Below are 22,788 nucleotides of genomic sequence, written 5' to 3' on the forward strand. Positions count from 1 at the left end.
TCTCTGGAATATCAAATTGCACATATGAAAGATCTGTTTTAGATAGACGAGCTTATTATTAGTCATTATACAACCTCACTTACACAGCTTTAGACTCGGTATCGGAAAGCAATCTTTGTACTACGCACAGTTGTGAGCAGGTTTTATTGCTCTCTCAGTGCATAGCAATCGTGAACTTCATGTTAACTGTAAATTATATAAGGAGAAAGTGCACTTTTGAAAGTAATTTATAAATGCTCTGAAAAATTGCAGCCCCCAGATGAATGCTGCCTAACTACACACAGCATAAGCTTAAGTTATAACTGGGCAACCAACTGACCTTATAGGGGAAGCCACCGCAGTGGCTCACTGGTTATGGTGCTCGGCTGCTGACCCGAAAGACGTGGGTTCAATCTTGGCCGCGGCGGTCGCGTTTTGATGAAGGCAAAATGCTAGAGACCCGTGTACTGTGTGATGTCAATACACGTAAAGAAACCCCAGGTAGTCAAAATTATCTGGAGCCCTTTTTTACAGCGCCCCTCATAGCTTAAGTCGCTTTGGGACGTTGAACCCCACAAATGAAACAAAACTTAAGAGAACACTGAGGATAAAATAAAGTTGACATCCTTTTCGACATACATTGATATTGTAATGTCAAAGGAACTGCTGTCACCTAAGACTGAGCTTTAATAAAATGGAAAACACCAAAAGGTGACCTACAGGTGTTGTCATCACCAGCTAATTTTGCAAGTAAGCTGCGTGCGTAGGCACCAGATTTTGGGCATGGATTGCAAAAACTATGCTACACAGCCATTAACTTCAAAACGGTGGTAACCCGACCTTCTCTGTTCGGATGAGTTTGACTCATGGGCAGGAAAACTTTTAAATTCAAATTTCTCAGCCATAATTAGCATTTGCCAAACTTCAGCATATCCAAAAAAAGCCAGAAAATACCAAGAGGTTCTAAAACATTTGCATGATTGAACAAGATGAAAATAGGCCAACTTGTGGCAAATTTCTGACCAAACCAGCATTACCTACAATATTTACCAGTACAATTCACAGTACCTTGTTCTTCACAACTTCTGTTCCCCTCTAAGAAGAAAGTCCACAGGTAAACTGTTCTGTGGTCGTGGAAGAAGGGCGCAGCCATTGAAAGACCCCACTTCTCGCAAGAATTTCTGGACTGCTTCAAAAAAGTTAAAAACACATTTCAGACGAGAGAATTTCATCAAATGGGTATTACCTTGAAGGAGATTAAATATGGGGCACCGAAAACTAATTCCACAATTTTTTTATACAAATTATTCCCTTATAAAACAGGATGGCTAATTTCTGCCATACATTTGTTCACTGTATGAATGACGATATTGAGACAAGTGAGAGGATGCACAACAAAGGACGAACTAAAACAAAACAGATATCTCCACATGATGTGGCCCACAAAATCGTAATTTGCACATACATTGAATTAACGTTGCTCAAACGGCACTCTTTTACGCCATGTATTCATGCAGTCTCTTACGCACTAAAAAAAATGGATACATCCTCATGATGTGGCCCACAAAATCATAGTTTAAACATGCCTTGAATTAAGCTTGTCCAAACGGCACTCTTTTACGCCATGTATTCATGCAGTCTCCGTGGTGCAAAATGCTGTTCATTCAGGGGTGAGTTCCTCAACTATAGCAACTGCTATACAATGTTGAGCAAGTGGAAAAATAAATACCAGGGTAAACTGTTACACTTCAAATATAAAAGGAATGTGGTTTCATTTTCCTGCATGTCAGAACTTTTCCGTAATTAAAAGAAAAGGCAACAACTGCGATGTCTCAGTTACATCACAGTTGTCAGAGATAAATTACTCACCTGCATTAAACTTCTCCCATACTAAGTAACCCATACGGCAGACATCGTTGCTTCACCGCCTCACCGGCGTTCAAATAAATTACCTGCGTTATCGATGAACAGAATGAAACTGAACAAAATACCCACTTTGAATTAAGCTTGTCCAAACGGCACTCTCATAATCACCGCAAGCGGCAGACATCGTTGTCCAAACGGCACTCTGATAGTCACCGCAAGCGGCAGACATCGTTGCTGTCACCGAAAAGCACGAAAATCCAAAGGCGGCAGGGCGCCGCCATTTTCAATTACCGGAGTCGCGTCTATTTTCCACACTTGCCATGGCAACAGCTGGTCCGCGTGCTCGTTGGCGTAGGCAACCATGGCATGTACATAGTTGTCATGGCAACAGCTGCTCTGCGCACGAGTTGGCGTGGGCAACATTGAGCTTGTTTGCAGCGGCTAGCAAACGGAAACACGCGTCAGGGAGAGTGCCATCGTAGTGGCGCCTGACGAAGGAAAGCGGACGAATACAATTTTTTTTACCGTTCTCTCTTTCTTCGTGAGGCGGCGCTCTTCATCCCTCATGGTAATCAGGCTAAAGTCAGGGCGCCTGTCGGGTGTTGACGCGTCATAGAGGCGTGGGTGCGTTCCAATATTTGCGAGTAGACTGCTACTTAGACGTCGATCCGGGCAGCCGCCATCTTGAGACGCGTTCCATTTCACACAAAGCCGTCTAAGATGACTCATTCGCCGAAGTTTACATCGATTCAGGCTAACTTGCTGTCTAAAGATGGCGGAGCTGACGTACGCGGATGAGCGAGTCGTGCTCTGGCGGGCGTGGGACTGTACCCGGAGTATAGGAAAGGAAAAATGTTAGTCATTCCATTTTGTTATTTGGTATGCAAACTAGTGGCTAATAAATATTCGTGGAAGTGCGATTCCTTGCAGTGAATCACGCAGGAGAAAATCGTGTGGTTGAGAGCTTTGCTACAGCAGCGGACGCTGTATGTTTATGGGGTCTGTTTACGTGATCCGGTATCTGACGATTGCGGATCTTAATTATCACCTTGATTTTAGGTATTAATACTCGTCGCTGTCGTTGGGTTCCTCGACGGGCGTTAAGATGGCTGGCGTGAGAAATGTGTTTTTTGTTGCTGTGTTGCATCAACTCTTTCGCGTACATTCTTTTTAATCTCTACAGTCTCAGAACAAACACACCGGCATGTTGCGAATTGATTTTTGTCTTTGCAGGATTAAAGCCTGCTGCTGTCTTTAAGTTCCTCGCCGTCCGAGTACCACGTACGGCAGACAGCAGGTTTAATGGCACGCATGCGTTTTCCTGTTGCAGTGTATATTAGCCGTATAGCGTTTCGCGCATATTGATTACAGTCGTTCGTATTCTTTCTTAGGTTTACAGGACCGCCTGGACGAGCACGTTCGAGGAGCATGTACAGTTTAGCATCAATAATAAAAGAATAATCGCATATGTCTTTAGCGTCGTCTCCGGAAAGCGGCCCCGCCTGCTACAAGTAGACTGACCGATAGGCGCATCCACCAGTCCGATTTACGCGCAAAGTTATTGCAGAAAAAGTGTGTAAACTCGTTGAAAACTTGATATAATGATCGTTTTTGCTCAGTTCGAAAAAAATTATAGTACAACTGTTCATAAGCTTTTGTTACATTTCAATGACGCGAGGCGGCGTGAGCAGTAGACAAGTTCCAATATATGGACGTGTAGACGGCTTCCTAGACTTCTCACTAGACGTCTTGTCGGACGTCTAGAGAATTGGAACGCAGCCATGTTTCCAAAGACCCGAAGATGCAGCAGCGGAAGTTCCGGTTACGTCACTAAGCACAAAAACACAAGCAAAACAAAACGATTACGCGCCTACGTATGTTCGAGCATACCACATATTGCACAAACTGAAATGCACTGTTAATAAAATGGTCTGCTGCATTAAAATTTCTTCACAGCAATCCACTCTTTACATCGCCTGCGTTCGTCGCGCCATCTTCACGTCGGCCGACGGGGCAGCTGGCGGGTTGGCTGGTTTCGATAGTTTCATCGGGAAGAAATGTGCATAGGACTGTATCGCGCTACGGCACAGCCCCAAAACCAGCACGAGCGGTGTACAGGTTGAAAAAAAAGAAAGAAAGCGGAAGGTGAGCTATGCCGAACCTCCGTCTCGATAGCTGTCGCGCGATCCTGTCGTACTCATTGATGTTCAGTGCGTTTATTTTTGTTGATACGCAGGCAGACCCTGTCTTCTCTTACGACCGTATTTTTCGTCCCCATCCAAAACATATTCCCGAAAATATCATAAATGGTCTTCTTGCTCCACTGGCGCTACTGTCCCGGCGCTGGCATCCATGCTTGGCTGGGACAGGCTGTGTTAACGGTGAGCTTAAAGGAGACCGCTGAACGTGAGATCTTCTGGAGCTCCGTCTCGATTGTTGTCATGCGGTCCTGCGGCGCTAGCTCGCATGCGGTGCATTTACAGCCCAGCGAGATCGAACGCAGCTGCCCAGCGAAGCTAGCAGATTTCACATTTTCGTAGACTTCATGCCGACAATGAGGTCTAAATTTTTTCTTTTGCTTCTCTCTGGCAGGTTGCAGTGCCGTGAAAGCGATGTCGCCTTGCTGATTCGAACAAGGTGACGAGCTGACGCAACACTAAGTGCAAGTTGAGGCAAGAAAATGAAGAAATGCACCAAATAGAATGACACTTTCCTTTGCTTAGCCTCATTATTTTTGTGCAGTCAAGAGAGGCACCGAGCACGAGTAAAATTGCCCAGTATAAAGTGCTGATGCCCTGCACACAGGAGTGAAGTGAAAGTACTGTTTTCCGAGTACTGCACTTAGTTTTCCACCACCCGAAGCCTGCACACGCACACATGAGAACAGACTCCCTGTTGAGGAGGATACCACAAGGTCGTGGCGAATGTCTAGCAATTTTTAAACCCAACAAAGAGTACTGCATACTAACATCTCTAATGTGTGTCAACAAAAATGCTGCAGTACCATTGTCGATGTACTGAAAAAGCTGCAAGAAAAACTTCCCAGATATTCAGCTTGCAGTTCAAAAGCGAACTGCTTTCAGCTCGGACTCCTCTCATCGAAAGGTAGCTTTGACAAGAGCTGTTTATTCACACACACACACACACACACACACACACACACACACACACACACACACACACACACACACACACACACACACACACACACACACACACACACACACACACACACACACACACACACACACACACACACACACACACACACACACACACACACACACACACACACACACACACACACACACACACACACACACACACACACACACACACACACACACACACACACACACACACACACACACACACACACACACACACACACACACACACACACACACACACACACACACACACACACACACACACACACACACACACACACACACACACACACACACACACACACACACACACACACACACACACACACACACACACACACACACACACACACACACACACACACACACACACACACACACACACACACACACACACACACACACACACACACACACACACACACACACACACACACACACACACACACACACACACACACACACACACACACACACACACACACACACACACACACACACACACACACACACACACACACACACACACACACACACACACACACACACACACACACACACACACACACACACACACACACACACACACACACACACACACACACACACACACACACACACACACACACACACACACACACACACACACACACACACACACACACACACACACACACACACACACACACACACACACACACACACACACACACACACACACACACACACACACACACACACACACACACACACACACACACACGCACGCACGCACGCACGCACGCACGCACGCACACGCACACGCACGCACTGAGTATGTGTTTCTTAAATTAAAAATGTCTTAACAGACACATACATTATGAATGTATGTGTACTTTACTGCCATTATTGAAATTATGGGGTTAAACAAACCAGTGCAAAAGCAGGCAACGAGGCATTCTTAGTTCCTTGAGTTTTCTGCGTGAATATGTTTTACCGGGACCATTTGGCAACTTCATTCACAAACAGGCTTTCCTTGTTTCATAAGCATGAAGTTATGTGGTTTGTGGTTTAAAGTCCCACAGCGACTCAGGGTATCAGGGGCGCCGTAGCAAAGGACTCTAGAAATTTCAAGCACCTCGGGTTCTTTAACATACACTAACATCGCACTGTGCAAGGACCTCTGGCATTTCATTTCCATGGAAATGTGACCTCTTCGGTCAGTATGGAACCTGTGTCTTTCGGGTCAGCAACCGAGCACCATAGCCACTGAGCCACCACTTTGGCCTGAGGTTATGTGTAACGTGCATATGTCCGATGTGAAGGTGGTGTAAGACAAGTTCAATAAAGCATTCTTTGGTGCCGACATAACTTTGATTCGCCTAGAATCTACTTTACCAGGTATAGCTTTTTGTTGATTGCATTATATGAGGTGGTCTACTATTTTCTTTCTAGCTTACTATCCACCAACTTCAAGCAATGTATGTGGAATATTTACTTTTTCTAGTTTCTCGTTGTATGCTCATAAAGAACTCCCGTCAGCTCTTTTGTTACTGCATATGCTGACATGGCTCTGGACCCAACACAATTTTATTGCATGTTGATGTGTTGGGGCTCTTGCTGTATTATGCATATCTTCCAATAACAACTGTACTGCATTTTTTGAAGTGGAGTGCTTTCAGCATGTTTAGTGAGTAAATGTAGATTATGCTGCTCTCAATGTTTTCACCTAGAGTTGTTCGATGTGCTTTAAAATTATCTGCAGACTGCCATTTTCGTACTTAGTCTGCAAGAGAAATTCATACCACTACCATAGCTGTACCATACTGCTGCCATATTGTGCCCATCAAACTTCGTGACTGCTTCAACGTCCTGTATTTTGTCAATACCAGACCCTCGTGTAACACCCTAGTATGGAGTCTAAAGAAAATAAAGTCAAGTCTCTTGTCGTTGCTGTGGTTTTATCAAAAACAAAGCAGAAGCAAATAATGGTTGACTGCAGCAACAATTGCTATTTACTATGTTAAGTTCTGGCTGAGCTGTGGCCAGCGTAAATAACGGAAATAGGGAAGACAATAAAGGAAATGGGGAAGAAGATTGGAAGACTTGCGGAAACACAGAGAGCAGGGATATCGAGCAGGGTAGCGCCAGAAAACACTGCCTCTACCTTCCTAGTGCCAAGAAGGATTTGAACCACAACTTGGGGAGATCACAATTCTAGGTGGAAGTAAACATAGGTTAGCTCACGAACTGGCTGAAGCCTTCTTTATCAAAGTGAGAGGTGACAAGTGCGTAAGCAGCACTTCCATCTCCCTGCGACGAAGTGAACATCGATTGTTTAAAAATACACGATACTGAGTAGTTTCAGTCTGTGTGAAGTTTCTGATTTTTTTTGCCATATGGGAAATGTGCATGCGTTCACCTTCTTCGGGCCATATATATGCTACATGTGGCCTTCAATAAACACAGCTGGAGTCAGCACCTGTCCTGTCCGTCTTTCTGTGGGATGTGTTAAATTCAGCGCTGTTTTTGCCTTTTGTTAGACAATGATCTACCAACTAGCCCAGGAAGACTTATTATAAACCGCACATCTCCAACCAAAAACTTTAATTTTAAGCCAACGTCTTGAAGCAGGCTCGGCTCCTTCATCAGGGGTGACTGAGGGCAGTAGCTAGCGTTTTTATGTATGGAGGGGGGAGGGGGTCAAAGGAACGAAAGCAGTGATACGAAAGGCGTGGGGAAGTGGGAGTAAGAGGGCGGTTAAGGCTTTTATTAGTCACGTTGTCACACTGCGGGGAGTGTTCAATGGCGACTTTTTTCGTTGACTGCCTCCCAGACAGGCAAATCTGTAAAAATGTTTAGTTTTCAAGCCAAGGAAGATGTACTGTTAAATGAAACCTGTAACCTGGTTGTCCAACAGAATGGCTTTGCTGCTGCATTACCACAGAGGCTCATTCACATTTGTTTAAGTTTCATTCAATGAGATGAATGAAATGAACATGGCAAGGAACACATGACAGAGAAGGTGAACATAGAAGAGCAAAAGTAGCAAAAGGAGCGTACTTAACTTTATTTACATTAGCAATGACTGTATAAAGAAGCTACTTGCACCACTACGAAGTAGTGTATTACAGTGCTGAGCACAAAGCTTGAAACTGTGAGGCAATCTACATGATGGTGGTTTGGTGCGTAAGAAACGAATCCTACTTTTAATTAATATTGCTCAGGAATTCTTTCATATACCTATACCATAAATGTTCTTGAATTTTCAGCTGATTTATGAAAATAGAAAGTTAAGCGACCTCAATAGTTTACTTTCGGAATTAACTTGAGAGTTGCAAGGTGCATTGACAAACAATTGAAATGGGTGCATTCAGGATTAAACATTTAACAGGATTAAACATCATATCCAACCTGCAGTGCCCAGGCAGCACTGCAATCTGCCTGTTTCACATGGCCGCTCTGCACATTCGCATTCGCACAATCGCTCTGCACATTCGCTAATAATAAAAGAATAATCGCATATGTCTTTAGCGTCGTCTCCGGAAAGCTGCCCCGCCTGCTACAAGTAGACTGACCGATAGGCGCATCCACCAGTCCGATTTATGCGCAAAGTTATTGCAGAAAAAGTGTGTAAACTCGTTGAAAACTTGATTTAATGATCGTTTTTGCTCAGTTCGAGAAAAATTATAGTACAACTGTTCATAAGCTTTTGTTACATTTCAATGACGCGAGGCGGCGTGAGCAGTAGACAAGTTCCAATATATGGACGTGTAGACGGCTTCCTAGACTTCTCACTAGACGTCTTGTCGGACGTCTAGAGAATTGGAACGCAGCCATGTTTCCAAAGACCCGAAGATGCAGCAGCGGAAGTTCCGGTTACGTCACTAAGCACAAAAACACAAGCAAAACAAAACGATTACGCGCTTACGTATGTTCGAGCATACCACATATTGCACAAACTGAAATGCACTGTTAATAAAATGGTCTGCTGCATTAAAATTTCTTCACAGCAATCCACTCTTTACATCGCCTGCGTTCGTCGCGCCATCTTCACGTCGGCCGACGGGGCAGCTGGCGGGTTGGCTGGTTTCGATAGTTTCATCGGGAAGAAATGTGCATAGGACTGTATCGCGCTACGGCACAGCCCCAAAACCAGCACGAGCGGTGTACAGGTTGAAAAAAAAGAAAGAAAGCGGAAGGTGAGCTATGCCGAACCTCCGTCTCGATAGCTGTCGCGCGATCCTGTCGTACTCATTGATGTTCAGTGCGTTTATTTTTGTTGATACGCAGGCAGACCCTGTCTTCTCTTACGACCGTATTTTTCGTCCCCATCCAAAACATATTCCCGAAAATATCATAAATGGTCTTCTTGCTCCACTGGCGCTACTGTCCCGGCGCTGGCATCCATGCTTGGCTGGGACAGGCTGTGTTAACGGTGAGCTTAAAGGAGACCGCTGAACGTGAGATCTTCTGGAGCTCCGTCTCGATTGTTGTCATGCGGTCCTGCGGCGCTAGCTCGCATGCGGTGCATTTACAGCCCAGCGAGATCGAACGCAGCTGCCCAGCGAAGCTAGCAGATTTCACATTTTCGTAGACTTCATGCCGACAATGAGGTCTAAATTTTTTCTTTTGCTTCTCTCTGGCAGGTTGCAGTGCCGTGAAAGCGATGTCGCCTTGCTGATTCGAACAAGGTGACGAGCTGACGCAACACTAAGTGCAAGTTGAGGCAAGAAAATGAACAAATGCACCAAATAGAATGACACTTTCCTTTGCTTAGCCTCATTATTTTTGTGCAGTCAAGAGAGGCACCGAGCACGAGTAAAATTGCCCAGTATAAAGTGCTGATGCCCTGCACACAGGAGTGAAGTGAAAGTACTGTTTTCCGAGTACTGCACTTAGTTTTCCACCACCCGAAGCCTGCACACGCACACATGAGAACAGACTCCCTGTTGAGGAGGATACCACAAGGTCGTGGCGAATGTCTAGCAATTTTTAAACCCAACAAAGAGTACTGCATACTAACATCTCTAATGTGTGTCAACAAAAATGCTGCAGTACCATTGTCGATGTACTGAAAAAGCTGCAAGAAAAACTTCCCAGATATTCAGCTTGCAGTTCAAAAGCGAACTGCTTTCAGCTCGGACTCCTCTCATCGAAAGGTAGCTTTGACAAGAGCTGTTTATTCACACACACACACACACACACACACACACACACACACACACACACACACACACACACACACACACACACACACACACACACACACACACACACACACACACACACACACACACACACACACACACACACACACACACACACACACACACACACACACACACACACACACACACACACACACGCACACGCACACGCACGCACTGAGTATGTGTTTCTTAAATTAAAAATGTCTTAACAGACACATACATTATGAATGTATGTGTACTTTACTGCCATTATTGAAATTATGGGGTTAAACAAACCAGTGCAAAAGCAGGCAATGAGGCATTCTTAGTTCCTTGAGCTTTCTGCGTGAATATGTTTTACCGGGACCATTTGGCAACTTCATTCACAAACAGGCTTTCCTTGTTTCATAAGCATGAAGTTATGTGGTTTGTGGTTTAAAGTCCCACAGCGACTCAGGGTATCAGGGGCGCCGTAGCAAAGGACTCTAGAAATTTCAAGCACCTGGGGTTCTTTAACATACACTAACATCGCACTGTGCAAGGACCTCTGGCATTTCATTTCCATGGAAATGTGACCTCTTCGGTCAGTATGGAACCTGTGTCTTTCGGGTCAGCAACCGAGCACCATAGCCACTGAGCCACCACTTTGGCCTGAGGTTATGTGTAACGTGCATATGTCCGATGTGAAGGTGGTGTAAGACAAGTTCAATAAAGCATTCTTTGGTGCCGACATAACTTTGATTCGCCTAGAATCTACTTTACCAGGTATAGCTTTTTGTTGATTGCATTATATGAGGTGGTCTACTATTTCCTTTCTAGCTTACTATCCACCAACTTCAAGCAATGTATGTGGAATATTTACTTTTTCTAGTTTCTCGTTGTATGCTCATAAAGAACTCCCGTCAGCTCTTTTGTTACTGCATATGCTGACATGGCTCTGGACCCAGCACAATTTTATTGCATGTTGATGTGTTGGGGCTCTTGCTGTATTATGCATATCTTCCAATAACAACTGTACTGCATTTTTTGAAGTGGAGTGCTTTCAGCATGTTTAGTGAGTAAATGTAGATTATGCTGCTCTCAATGTTTTCACCTAGAGTTGTTCGATGTGCTTTAAAATTATCTGCAGACTGCCATTTTCGTACTTAGTCTGCAAGAGAAATTCATACCACTACCATAGCTGTACCATACTGCTGCCATATTGTGCCCATCAAACTTCGTGACTACTTCAACGTCCTGTATTTTGTCAATACCAGACCCTCGTGTAACACCCTAGTATGGAGTCTAAAGAAAATAAAGTCAAGTCTCTTGTCGTTGCTGTGGTTTTATCAAAAACAAAGCAGAAGCAAATAATGGTTGACTGCAGCAACAATTGCTATTTACTATGTTAAGTTCTGGCTGAGCTGTGGCCAGCGTAAATAACGGAAATAGGGAAGACAATAAAGGAAATGGGGAAGAAGATTGGAAGACTTGCGGAAACACAGAGAGCAGGGATATCGAGCAGGGTAGCGCCAGAAAACACTGCCTCTACCTTCCTAGTGCCAAGAAGGATTTGAACCACAACTTGGGGAGATCACAATTCTAGGTGGAAGTAAACATAGGTTAGCTCACGAACTGGCTGAAGCCTTCTTTATCAAAGTGAGAGGTGACAAGTGCGTAAGCAGCACTTCCATCTCCCTGCGACGAAGTGAACATCGATTGTTTAAAAATACACGATACTGAGTAGTTTCAGTCTGTGTGAAGTTTCTGATTTTTTTTGCCATATGGGAAATGTGCATGCGTTCACCTTCTTCGGGCCATATATATGCTACATGTGGCCTTCAATAAACACAGCTGGAGTCAGCACCTGTCCTGTCCGTCTTTCTGTGGGATGTGTTAAATTCAGCGCTGTTTTTGCCTTTTGTTAGACAATGATCTACCAACTAGCCCAGGAAGACTTATTATAAACCGCACATCTCCAACCAAAAACTTTAATTTTAAGCCAACGTCTTGAAGCAGGCTCGGCTCCTTCATCAGGGGTGACTGAGGGCAGTAGCTAGCGTTTTTATGTATGGAGGGGGGAGGGGGTCAAAGGAACGAAAGCAGTGATACGAAAGGCGTGGGGAAGTGGTAGTAAGAGGGCGGTTAAGGCTTTTATTAGTCACGTTGTCACACTGCGGGGAGTGTTCAATGGCGACTTTTTTCGTTGACTGCCTCCCAGACAGGCAAATCTGTAAAAATGTTTAGTTTTCAAGCCAAGGAAGATGTACTGTTAAATGAAACCTGTAACCTGGTTGTCCGACAGAATGGCTTTGCTGCTGCATTACCACAGAGGCTCATTCACATTTGTTTAAGTTTCATTCAATGAGATGAATGAAATGAACATGGCAAGGAACACATGACAGAGAAGGTGAACATAGAAGAGCAAAAGTAGCAAAAGGAGCGTACTTAACTTTATTTACATTAGCAATGACTGTATAAAGAAGCTACTTGCACCACTACGAAGTAGTGTATTACAGTGCTGAGCACAAAGCTTGAAACTGTGAGGCAATCTACATGATGCTGGTTTGGTGCGTAAGAAACGAATCCTACTTTTAATTAATATTGCTCAGGAATTCTTTCATATACCTATACCATAAATGTTCTTGAATTTTCAGCTGATTTATGAAAATAGAAAGCGACCCCAATAGTTTACTTTCGGAATTAACTTGAGAGTTGCAAGGTGCATTGACAAACACTTGAAATGGGTGCATTCAGGAATAAACATTTAACAGGATTAAACATCATATCCAACCTGCAGTGCCCAGGCAGCACTGCAATCTGCCTGTTTCACATGGCCGCTCTGCACATTCGCATCTCACCTCCTTGAGCTTCACAGGTTGAAAACAAACCTCCAGCTTCTGCTGTGCTAGTGCAGTTCACGTTATCGACTGGCACAAGCAACGCACGGTGGTTCTTTTCACTTCACAGGTGCAGTTGGCACCTTGTAGAATTTGGTCATGCCCGTGTCACCAATGCGCGTATGTTCTCAAACAATTTTTCTAGGTGGCAGACGAGTTTATACGCCTTCCTGTAAGATAATGCCTCTCGTGAAAAAAAGTATATATTGTTCAAATGTGCGTCTAAAGACTGCTGCTGTCAGCTGCTTTGGCAGCTACAAATCCAACACTACATTAGGAATGATTATAAATGTCTACATTTGGCTGATAACATCCCTTGCCTAGGTCCCCCCATCGTATCCCACCTAGCGAACACACATCACGTGTGGCTTCGACAGAACACACATGATTATGCCTATAAAAGCAGGCAGGTGGCAGGGAACAACACCATGGGTGCACCTATAAAATGCATGCACATCTTACTAGGCTGTGTTGCAGCACTGCAAGATGTGCATGCATTTTATAGGTGCACCCATGGTGTTGTTGCTAGGCTGTGTTGCAGCACTGCATCCTAGAAAGCCGAAATGAGTTCCCCCAAGAAATGAACGGGTTCCGTCAAAACAGGTCTGCGACTGACAATATCATCGCCCACGTCTCATCAATTGAGGAGTACCTTCATGCTGGGTACATCCCAACAGCCGTTTTCCTAGACATCAAGGCCGCTTTTGACTCCGTCTTTCATCATGCAATTCTCGCAGCCTTTGGCAGTCTTGGCCTTGGAGGAAGGCTATACAAGTGGATTGGGCATTATTTATAAGAACGACAAATTTTTATTACCACTCCAAACGGTCCAACACGCTTTCACGCAGTGGAGAGGGGCGTACCACAGGGAGCGGTGCTCGGCCCTCTCCTGTCCAATATTGTCCTTATTCACATAAGAAGACACCTTCCGCGAGGGGTCCGCATAACAATTTATGCTGATGATATCTGCATCTGGACCGCGTCACGTTCGCGCTATATTACCCAGCAACGTCTTCAGAAAGCACTATTGCACATTTCGATGTACCTGGCTTCCAGAGGTCTTCGTCTCTCTCCAGAGAAGAGTGTTGCAATGGCGTTTACAAGAAAAACGATGACCCGATATCCGCTGCTCCTAAGCGGACGATCGCTGCCATATGTACGATCTCAGCGATTCCTGGGTGTTGTAATCGACTATAAACTGTCATGGTCACCTCAGATCAAAAAACTCCGTGCGAGGATTACTGCAGCATCGCAAGTGTTCAGGTTCATGGCGGGAACAAGGTGGGGTAGCAACTGCCGATCAATGCTTCTGCTTGAAAAAGCCTACGTTGAAGGAACCTTGCGCTACTGTCTACCAGTGCTTCAAAGATTATCTACATCAAGCAATACGACTCTCAATGCCGCACGGAACAACTGCCTGCGAATATGTCTTGGCCTCTCAAAGGGTTCCTCTGCATCAGGAACAGTAGCGGAGGCAGGATGTCTCCCACTAGAGGTAATTGCCGCCCAGGAAACTATGCGTACCCATCTCCGCCATGTCCCGCAAGGGAAGAAGCACTTCCTACACCGTGTCCACCTAACTCACAGCAACTCTAGCTTTGGCCAGGCAGTGCAGCTCCTGCCCCTTCCTACTATTAATCAGCCTCAGAAACTACTACCTCTGGCCTTTCCTCCATGGACACTCTCTCCTCTAAAGGTGAAGAAGTCTGTTCCAGGTGTGAATGCAAAGAGCCGCATGCCACAGGCAGCACTTCTGCAAGCTACTCTCGCCTACTTAATCGAAGAATATACGCAGCACACCCATATCTTCACCGATGGTTCAACTACTAAAGAAACTTCTTCTTGTGGCCTTTATGTGCCCTCAACAGGCCATGCCCTTTCTTACCGGCTAGAGCGGAGGACCTCCTCTACAACAGCTGAGCTTCACGGCATTAAGGAAGCTGTTTCTTACATCCTGCGCCGAACCGCCGGCCGTTGGGTTATATTCACCGATTCAAAAGCATCTCTGCAGATCCTGGCCAACCTGCTGAAGAAAACGAATCACCAGCCAGTTTCCCTGGACATTGGGTATATTCATCATTTAGCTATTGCCGCAGGCCACTGCATAACATTTCAGTGGGTACCTGCTCACTGTGGCATTATGTCTAATGAAAAAGCAGATGAAGCGGCCCGTAAGGGCCATCAACATCAGAGATACATTCGAAGTTTTCTCACGAAATCTGATGCGTCCAAAATGGCTAAAAGTTTTGCGTACGAAGAAACGTATCGGCTTTGGAGTTTGCCGACACTTCAGTACCAATTTCTTCACTCAATCGACCCACATCTTAGATCAAGACTCTCACCCAGAATTCCTCGACAACTCGAAAAACTTTATCACCGACTTCGTCTGAATGCTGCATATACAAATGGCCTGCGATACCGTTTTGGACAAATGAACAGTCCGCATTGTGACAACTGTGCTTAGATAGAAACTGTGGAACATATCCTGCTTGAGTGCCCTGCGTATGCTAACGAGCGTGCGTACTATGAACATTGCATGCAGAAGCTCTGCCCAGTGCCCCTAACAATGAACAAAGTTTTAGGCCCCTTAGCCTGCTTCAGGCAACAGTGACTTGCAATGAACTTTCTTTTTACATATTTAAAAGACATTTGACATCTCGATAAGCTCTAAATTCACTTGCAGGTTACCTTCAAGCATTCTTCTTGCAGTGAACTTAGTCAGCCCATTCGTCGGACTATGCACTCCATCATTCCATAGGTTACATCAATACTCGCCACTGCATCCTTAGTACCCATTTCATGGCTGCATTTTATCTTCGTTTTTTTTCCACCTCTTCCACGCTGCTCTCCTTCAGTCTTTATCTCCCAAATTCCCCTCCCTACGCAGAGTAGCATGCCAGCGATATTGAAACGCCGGCTAAATTCTCTGTTTCTTCATTAAAGAGTCTCTCTCTCTCTCTCTCGCAGCACTGCAATGGACGCAGCAGACTTCATCACAGGTTGCCTATTAGAAATTGAAGTATAATGTACCTTCTTAGCTCTTAAGTGAACTCTGAACATATCCCTTAGCAGACCATACACTACCTGCAACTCACATCTGGAGAAGTCAGTCCTCCTGTTATGCCATTTGTCACCAGCGGTTCATGCTGTTATGAGCCAAACTTTTTTTGATTTTGAGCTCGCATTGCTCAAATATTGTACTGTTTTGTGCGGTTCCAACAACTTGTGCTTGTACTGAAAGATGGAATAGCCACAGCTGTTTAGATGACAGCTTGTATGAGTACTCCATATGCCCTTTTATAAGGAAAGTTTTTGCTATCAGTACATTTTATAGTTTCGTTACGAAATGTCAGTAATGCTCTCGAGGAATAAGCACTTCAAGAGAATCCAGTGTGTGTTAGCTTGCTTGAACTAAGGCTGGTACACTAACATATATTTGGTCGAACAGGTAGTGTGCCAGTGTTAGAAAAACAACAATAGGAAGGGGCATATGCAATAGACCTCTTTTTGACTTGTTTACTGAAAGGCAAAAATGTCAAATAGCATACAGGATTATAAATTGGGTATAAACAACCAGAACAAGCTTATATTGCATACTGTGTGCCCACAGCACAGCAAAAATGCGACTCAGCCAAAGAGCACGTTCTTCAGTACAAGGTAACCAAAGCATCTTGCGGTTCTTCGGTAGTTTGAAGTCGGCACCAATATCTCACCACGATGCACATGCTAGGCACTTGAGCACGTCCTGACAATCTAGCAAAACCAAAATTTGTTCCTCCTCGACAACGGTCGATCAAATTTCATCTTATTTAGCGTCACAGCTTTTCACCACATCATGACGGTAGTGCCTTGCGGTGGATACCCAATGAGGGATAATGAGAAGGCACCAAATACGAGAAGTAGAGCACACAACAGGCTTGCTACTAGAGTAAGAAAAATAAAGCAATGAGAGATCAGCAGTGGCGGACTGTGCCGCTGAAATCACAAGGCCTTCCGAGATACACAAAATCCATGTGATGAAGTGCCTGCAGAACGAATGCCTTTTCGGAGGTTGATTTCACTCATTGAGAGAGAACGCCTCGTCATATTACAAAGGTAAACTATATCACAACTGCTAAGAATCACTGCTGAAAAGCTGTGAAGATGCAGGCAATTAATCTGCTGAAACATTTTAAAGAAACGCGTTTTCTGCCATGAACGCGGCCATCTTCCAAGCCAACAGCACCAATAGGGCAACCAGCAAAGCAAGGTCTGCCAAATTTAGCAGAATAATAACACAGGCAGTTTTAAACAACCATTTAGCAAAAAATGCACGCAAAGTAGTGCCTCATCTTGTGAAATGAGTATAAAATAAAAACAAAATACTTTACAAAAATTCAGTGCCAATCTACCGTTGGTCTCGAAATTGGCGGGGTAGCAGCATCATGATTGCCACGAAGACAGATCGGTACTGCGTGATATATAGTAACTCTATGCTGCATGGAGCTGGCTTCAGGTCGCTAGTAAATTAATTAGCTTCCGTCTTTATTTTTTCAAAGGTGTTCAATATGTAAGTTAATGAAACGCTCACGCTTACTACGCTTTGACCCACGACAACTGAGATCAGCAAGGCGAGCTACGTAGGCTCGATGTGCTCCACACAGCGAACTGTTCCAAGAATACCGTCACCGCAAGAGATTGCTAGAACGAAGCGTAGTTCTTCGCTTCGAACGATATGTGGGTGTCATCGCCAGAACGCCGCCACAGCTTGCATAAACCTCAAACTGCAGTTCATGATCAACTCAGGTGCACTCGTCCGGTGACAACGCTGCGGAAATAACCCAACCAGCAAAAAGCTAAGCTATCAGAAAACCCAAAACACTAGCGTGTGGAAATCTAAAGCATTATATTTCCTGCAAACTGGGCAGCGTCTCTTACAATGTTAAAAACTTCACATATACGCTGTCTCTTCTACAATGGGTGCCAACTATATGTGACAGTCATAACTTGCACGTCAGAAATAAGATTTTGACGCACTAGCTGTGGCAATCGTTTGGTCGCGGATGGGATGAGAACGAAAGAATGCAAGCACTGGCCTTAAATGAACTAATTAGGAGCTTGAGATGTTCGGCTCCCATTCGGGAGCATTGTTCACAGTGAGACAGCGACACTGGGCGCTAACGTGCGGAAAGGCACCGTTGTTTGCTACTGTGAATGGGCTAAAAAATATGTCAGTTTTTTTTTCATGCTGTCGTAGCTTTGGCTTCAACAGCGAGCTGGTGATCGGTCTCCACGGTGCACACGAACACGGCTTTTAAAGGCCTGCTGCCTGTCAGTGCTTTCCTGTCGACAATTTTGTTCATTACATCCTTCATATCAAGTCCAATTCACAGGGAATCAATTTTAGGCAACCACAACTACACAAAGGCAGTGTACTGCGTTAAAAGTATGCACCTGTGAAAGATACAGTGGTAGTTTCTTGTGACCGACATTGCCAGAAAAAAAGCTTATTCCTTCAGTTTCATGCGTTTCACGGCAACATTATCTTGTCGCAATTTTTTGGTACGCATGCAGTCCTTTATCATCTCAAACAAAAAACCTGTCTCTTCGTTTCCATCGCAATTACAAAAATATGTAGGGAATGGCAATAATTTTACATTTACATTTCCATTCCTGACAAGCAATGAGCAAAATGCCTGCATAACCTACTACTGTGGTTTTGAGAAGTGGCATGGGGTTACTAGATCATGAGGTGCCATACATATCTGGTACTAGTCAAAAAAGCAGTATTATGATTGTTAATATTCTGCCCCATGAAACTTGAAGTATTCTTCAGCAGCCGTTCGGAACAATAAGATATATTGCCTCCTCTATTACCACATGCTTGACCAACATACGCTGCTGATTGACTAGCAGTTGCTGTGCCTATTATAACGCCAGCATGCTCTAAATAAAATTCAGTGCTCCTTGTGAACACGCCGCAAAAAATAAAAGAAAAGCGATTTGATACACATCTCTACAGCAATTTAGCTCAAGCCTATAATATTGACCAACTGACCTTCAAGTAGTTTATTACCTCTGATAGTGATTTACTGCTGCTTATCTATCCGCTAAATTTCTCACAATAGGTATTCCCTGTTCAGATGTACTCTTTAGCAGCAGCACTATCACTGCCTCGTCCGCCATGCCATACTGCCGCTGCACCTCCTGTAGAAGGTGCAACGACCGAATACTGAACTTTGACATCACAGTCATTGATCACCTGTTGAAGCTGAAAATGAAATAGTGTGAAAGCAGAACTAGGATTGTAAATTATTCAGCAGTTGTACGCAAATACCACATGGCAATTCATGTATATTATTGTCTTATGTATTATTACAAAGAAGAAAACATGCAACCAGGATTTAGTGCCTATAGTCATTGAACTTCTGCACAGGCGTAATTGATGGCTCATTGTCCTAAAAGCATAGATGTAAGCCAGCGACTTGCTGTACATGAGGCGCAGTCACGAGCTACTTGATGGGAGGGCTACTCTCCAATTGCGCAAGGCATGTTTGCTTTTCTTGTGACTTGTCGTGTTAGCTTTCATGTCTTGTGCATATTGCATATGCAGTTTTCTCAAGGGGGAGGGGGGGATGAGCCAACAGCTTATCTTTTTGGGAGACCAGCTGGGTGGTGCTTAAAGGGACCCTGAAATGATTTCAATGGTCATATTCTAGTGCAGCAGATCTGCAGAGGTGGTCTTTGTGGGTATTCGAGTCAAATTTGAAAGCTCTGCGTGGACCCTATATTTTAGAAATCATTTAAAAAATTACTGCTCGCAGTAGCTTGCAAACCGATTAGGGTGACATATCGACGCGCGCATGTCCCCTACCCCTATTGCATCAGCAGGCAGTCTGGACTAGCCGGCTTGCCCAGACTGTGAATGATTGTTTCAAGGTGAGTGACCCTTTGTTGGCATTGCATGATTATGCCATTTGCACTCGCAGGCACAATCACACTGACGCAGCAGTCCAAAGTCCCTTTGGAGCTGGGACGTGGTCCTCTACACCGCGGCACAGTGAGTGACTGCGCTCAGCATTCTTTGATGGCCTGCCCGGGGCGACACGTTTTGGAGCCTTTGTTCAGGCCAGGTCGCCTCCTTGAGATGCTTGTTGGCTGCACACTTATCTTGTCTCGGCACCTTGAAACCCTGCAGATTGCAGCTGACATGTTTATCATTGCCATGACAAAGCTTTGCTTGTTAGGAAGGCTTTTCAGTTTTTTACCAGTCTGGCTGTATGCTTCATGCATGTCAGGTCATTTCCAACGTCAGCCTTCAGGTGTTGAAAGGCTTCTATGAGGGCTTCAAAAGGGTCCTCCGCCAGTTCCTAAAGCAAACACACAAAAACAATTTTTTTCTTAAAGGTTGCTGTTGGCCTACCGATGGGCTGCTTGTCTTATTCTGCTCTATGCGAAGAGAAAACTGAGCTGTAGGAACATGATGCTCGTCGAAGGTATCAGCACGGCAGGCTTCGTTAAACTTCCTCCCATCGAAAATGAGCCAAGTTCTTTGATGCATATGAGGCTAAAATGTAAGAAGGAAAAGTGAGGAGACACGCCATGTATCCCAGATGTATTGTGAAAAAAGTGGCAGAACTAACATATTATTCATAAACCTACTTTACGCTACAGAATCATGGTTGCAAAGAGGTAGCACGCGAGTCGGCACGTGCAGGCTATTGCTGCTGTGGGCAACAGAGTGGCATGATTCAATAAAACGAGCTCTTGGGCGTGTTGGTTACTTGTCTTAGGCACAGTAGCAGCGCAAAAAAAACACACAAAAGAAGAACTAGACACGCAGCGTCTGTGCGTGTCTCTCGGTGTCTAGTTCTTCTTGTGTGTGTTTTTTTGCGCTGCTACTGTGCCTAAGAGAGGAATGAGAGGAGGATGATGCGTCATGCATATGGGGGGAGCGCATTGTCTGATCGTGGGGCGGCTCCTCTGCTCTCTTCTCTATTTAAATTTACTTCCTCCATGGTCTAAAATATACATGAACCGTTGTTAGGTCTTCTTGCTTTTGGGGGAAAATTGCATAATTAAGCATTTCTGCAGAATTCTTGTTAGGAATGACAATTTCGTTTTTTGTTATTACAGACACCAATCAGAGTGCGAGAGTAATAAAAATGAGACTGGTTTGTTTTGAATTCTCATAAAAGTCAGCATATTGTTACACAGTTTTGTTGATGCCTTGATATGCTTAACCTCTCCATCTACATACGCAAGTGAACTTGTCGAGCTTGGCGGCTGCAGTGACAATGCGTTCACATTCTTTCAGAGGAAAAGTAACGACACTGTCATCTTTTGAAAGTAGCATTAATGGCAGTGACGAAGTTTCTAGTTTTGAGTAACGCTAAGCATCCATTCATGGGTTTTTATCTTTTATGGTAACAGGCTGTTTAGGAATGAATGAGTGGCAGTCCGATAAATATGGCTTTGTCCGGCTTGCATGCATGGCCATGACAGCAGGTGCAGGATTGTGCACCATGGCACTGGGAGGCATTGTGTCTTACTAGCACCTTCTTTCAAGTCAAGGGAATACCTAGAATTACCTGATGCTGAACTAAAACCAGCACATGCTGCTTTACTTAAGGTACATTTGCAGTATGCACGGTGTCTCAGAAATAAACGTGTATTTTTTTATGTGCGTTGTTTTCTGCAAAATGTTGCATATTTTTCTTTATGAAATCGCAGAGTTTTAAATTCTCTACCAAAGAAAATAATGAGCCTAAGTCATCATAGGGTGCCTATTGTCACTGACTGTGGTTTATAATGACTATGGTTTTTAATGACTGCAGCCAAAATAGAGTTGCTGTAATTCATCTTGCTGATGTATAGTACCACAACTTACCTGGTTCATTAGTTGAGCAGCAGAAGTTTCCATACTTTCTGGAGGACTGTACTGGGTTGTTGGAGCTGTTTAAATGGAGGGAGTGTCCCAGCAGTCTAGAGCATCGGTGGGAGTCTCGCTGCACGCAGCATTTTGCACCACTTGTGTCTCGCGGAGGCCTTCAAATAAATCAATGGCAGGACAGTTTTCTCCGAGCGCAAGCTTTCTAAGGGTGTAACGAGTTTCTGTAGTCAGCAGAGGTGCATTTGGAAGATCCCACCAAACACTGCGCACGAGTGCCTGGCGTTTACAAAATGCGTCCTACTGACCAGAGCGGCAGGTGCGCAGGCCGATGCCAGAGTAATCAGCGTAAAGCTTGATATCTGGACTGCTGCCACATGGGACGACATAATGCCCATCTTCGTTGCACCAAATGTTTTTTTCGGTGTCTTTTGACAGCTTCATTAAAAGCCTCTCATAGAGGAGCATGTGCCCAGTCACACGTGAATTTGCATGGTCTAGAATTCTGTGGAAAAAATATTTCTCCCACACAACAGAGAGGAATTCAGCCAGGGCGACAACATTAAACGCTTTTGTCCTGCGCAAGATTATGTCTTTTAGGATCCTAATCGAGGCCTCTGAATAACTATTTGTGTTAAGGCTTCGTGTCTTCGCTGACAGTCGGAAGAGAAGCACCCATTCTTCTTCCCTCTCCAGTAGACTTTCGAAGTGGGTGATGAAGCCCTTGTGCTGTTGGGAGTAAATGTCTTGCTTGGCGGCCTCCAATGTTTTTTTGCTATCAGCGTACATGATCTGCAAGGTTGTCAGAAAAAATATCCCTAAGCAGAAGCATTTAAACACTAGTGCAGTATATA

At 44.5% G+C, this 22,788-nt stretch overlaps 1 protein-coding gene across 1 annotated transcript in view; it reads left to right on the top strand.

Annotated features, from left to right (window-relative positions):
* LOC144125595 (uncharacterized) overlaps nt 1–22,788 on the top strand; it is a 67,672-nt gene that overhangs the window by 43,812 nt on the left and 1,072 nt on the right. Inside the window, exon 2 of the mRNA XM_077659108.1 lies at nt 20,034–20,104. The gene's annotated coding sequence lies outside the window, so the exon portion shown is untranslated. The remainder of the gene's footprint in view (nt 1–20,033; nt 20,105–22,788) is intronic.

This window comes from Amblyomma americanum, chromosome 1, assembly GCF_052857255.1.
Source record: "Amblyomma americanum isolate KBUSLIRL-KWMA chromosome 1, ASM5285725v1, whole genome shotgun sequence".
NCBI lineage: Eukaryota > Metazoa > Arthropoda > Arachnida > Ixodida > Ixodidae > Amblyomma > Amblyomma americanum.